At 40.4% G+C, this 3,517-nt stretch overlaps 1 protein-coding gene across 1 annotated transcript in view; it reads right to left on the minus strand.

Annotated features, from left to right (window-relative positions):
* LOC106013831 overlaps positions 1-3,517 on the minus strand; it is a gene marked incomplete at its 5' end in the record, with an annotated part of 34,263 nt that overhangs the window by 7,725 nt on the left and 23,021 nt on the right.

Raw genomic sequence — 3,517 nt, forward strand, 5'->3', positions numbered from 1 at the left:
GGTTGAAAGAGAAAGAGAGGGGACGGGGTGACATATATATTAATAGAGAAAGAGACATAATATATAGAAGAGTGAGGGTGGCGACCAGGGGGCCAGACAAACAGACAAGACAGACACACAGACAAGACAGGCAGACAGACAGAAAGACTGACAGAGAAGCACAGACAGGACAGACAGGACGGCAAGACAAGACAAACAAGACAGACAGACAAGACAGAAAAGACAGACAGACAGACAAGACACGACAGATTGACAAAACAGACAGACAAGACAGACAGGCAGACAGACAGACAAGACAAACAGACAGACAGACAGAGAGATAGACAGACAGACAGACTGACAGGCAAGACAGGACAAGACAGACAGACAGACAAGACAAGACAGAGAGACAGACAGACAAGCACAAGAGATATTATGTGTAGTCCATGTGTGAGTCACGGAAGTGTACATGTTGGTGCCCTCTGACCTTAGCCGACTCACATACTGGGTCATCACACTACACACTTTGGCACTCTCTCATCATACGGATGAGTAACACACACACACACACACACACACACACACACACACACACACACACACACACACACACTCACACACACAAAACGAAAAACCTAAGAAAATAAACGCACTTTTCATTCAGATATAGTTTATTTTTGTAGATGATATTGTAGATGTATCAGTCACAACAAAGAACAATTCCTTAACATTTTTTAAAGCAAGGAGCTCATTATTAAAACATCTTTCATAAAACAAACAGTTTCTTATTATGTTCTCATTAAACAACAACAATAAAAAAAAACTAATTAAATTTTCACCTAAAAAAACCCAACAGTTTAGTATTCTTTCATAAAGCAGTTCACCACACTTTTTCTCTCAACACACACACACACACACACACATGCATATATGCACATACACATGCACAAACATCAACTCTTAGCAGGCTGTTCCATATAGGTGTAGACACAGACACTTTTGTCATCAAAGTTTTTAGCGTCACAAACTTCCCCGTTACTTCACTACTGTGTCATTTTACTTTACTTCATACTTGACTTAATCCTTCTTCTGGTACCATCTAGGGCGAGGAAGGGAGAAAGAGCTATCTGCCTCTCGCAAGCTGGATGTCCTGGCTGGGAGGGATGTTGTATGTTTTCAGGATATCCTTCACATCCTCGATCCAGGTCTTCCTTGCTCTTCCTCTTGCCTTGCACCCTTATATTCTTTTGTCGTACACTTTACTGACAAGCTGGTGAGGACGTGTCATTCGTGTCAGATGTCCAAACCACGTAACTGTTTGTGTAATCATTTTCATAAAATAAGTACCCAAAAAAGTAAAAATACCCGAGCGATACAATCACACATATACAGTTTGATTATAGATAACCAGGACTGGCTGAGGTTTGGTAGATTTTTGTAATGAAAGTCAACAACCGAACGGCACTGTGAACCAGCTCAAGTGGAGCACCATATTGTACTATTACTATAGAGTATGAGTTAAATTGTCTGTCTATATATGTCTGTCTTGTCTTTAAAAAAAAAACCCACACAATACAAACAAATGTATTATTTTCTCTCTACTCACAATCAATGAGCTCACCAAGTACTATAAGAGTGATAAAATCTTTTGATTCATTCAGTTAAATGTCAACTGAAGTCATTTCTGTTTATAAATAAATAAGATGAATATTTGGAGTGGTTTTCTTTTAGTCAGAACAAAACGTTTTATGTTACTGTTGTACTGCCTTAGCTTAGACGCATTACTAGAGAGTAACACTCAAAGAAAAAAAAGGAGGAGAGATAAGGGTTATGAAAACTCTTACAAATCGTAAGCTGATTCCCTGCTCTGTCGCTACAAGTTTTGTTTGAAATACATAAGACGTATGAGCATTTTCAGGGCATTAAAAAAAAAAGTAGAAAAAAGTTTCAAGTTACAACCAGGTGAAGAGCACAGGGGGAAAATGACGGTAGTCACAAACTGGAAATTGTGAGGTTGCCAATTTTAAAAGCCTGTGTACTCATATAACTTCGCATTTGTTCGACAGGTGGTTCATTGTTAAGTGTTGTTGAATAAAAAATCTAACAATAATAATCAACCAACAGTTGAACAGAAATACAGTTATGAGTCAACAAGCGTTCAAAATTCGTACTCTCACGATTTTCAGTTTTGCGACTACTACTGATTTTCCCCTGTAGTCTTCATATATTATCCAGCACCATGTTCAGAAAAGAATGAAAATTTGGTGTGGTGAGTGAGGAAACAGTTGTAGTACAGGCAAGTAGAAACTTCTGATGGAAGAGGAAAGAAGAAAGAACTAAATGTATATAACGCAGCATCTATCCAGTAAAAGTGCAACATGCCCACTTCTAAGAGGTAAAAACAACCCCTGAATATCCACGCAAACAACTCCTTTAGAGGGCAGTGTAAAGAGAGAGACAAGAGAGGAGACCTGAGGACCTACTTCTGGGCAGGAAATCTCCTCACAGCTATAGCAAACAAGCAGCTCTGTAACACGTATACAAGACACAAGCAGCACATTGACACATACACAACATACAAACAACACACTGACACATAGTCAACACACAAACAACACACTGACACATAGACAGCACACAAGCAACACACTGACACATACACAAGCAACAAACTGACACATACACAACACACAAGCAACACACTGACACATACACAACACACACGCAACACACAGGCACATACACAACACACAAGCAACACACTGACACATACACAATACACAAGCAACACACTGACACATACACAATACACAAGCAACACACTGACACATATATTGAAAACACACACATGCGAAACACTGACACATATATTGAAAACACACACATGCGAAACACACTGACATGTATATATATTATATATAAAGTAATACATGTACACGCGTAATACAAAAACACACACTCACACACACACACACACACACACACACACACACACACACACACACACACACACACACACACACACACACACGGCAACAACAAGTGGGATGGACGTGAAGACCACGTGGGCTAGTTAGAAACATACCGGTTGCAACTGGGCTAAGCAAGGGCTGGGCACGGCTGTTTCCATGTGGCTCCTTATTGTCGCCTATGAGCAAAATTCACTTGGCGCAGACTGAAAATACTAGATGGGACCCATCTACCAGCCTGTGTGGGGCCCTCGTGGGGCCCATGTGTTGATGCAAGTTAGGACTTTTAGTTTTAGTAAGTGTTTTGCTGCACTTTTTAAAAGTTTTAGTAAGTGTTTACGGCACTTGCAACACAATAAGGTCATATAAGTGTCAACGATTAGAGATGTTACAAGAGAGTAACAAACACAAAAAGGAGGAGGAGAGATGAGGACGACAGATGTTTGGTAGGAAAGAAGGAGGAGAGATGAGGACGACAGATGTTTGGTAGGAAAGAAGGAGCCAAACACACTAGAGCACCGCAAGCTGTGACTGAATGCCCCCCCACACAGAACGGCTTCTCCTCTCCC

This window comes from Aplysia californica, unplaced genomic scaffold (genome assembly GCF_000002075.1).
Source record: "Aplysia californica isolate F4 #8 unplaced genomic scaffold, AplCal3.0 scaffold01335, whole genome shotgun sequence".
NCBI classification, from domain to species: Eukaryota; Metazoa; Mollusca; class Gastropoda; order Aplysiida; family Aplysiidae; genus Aplysia; species Aplysia californica.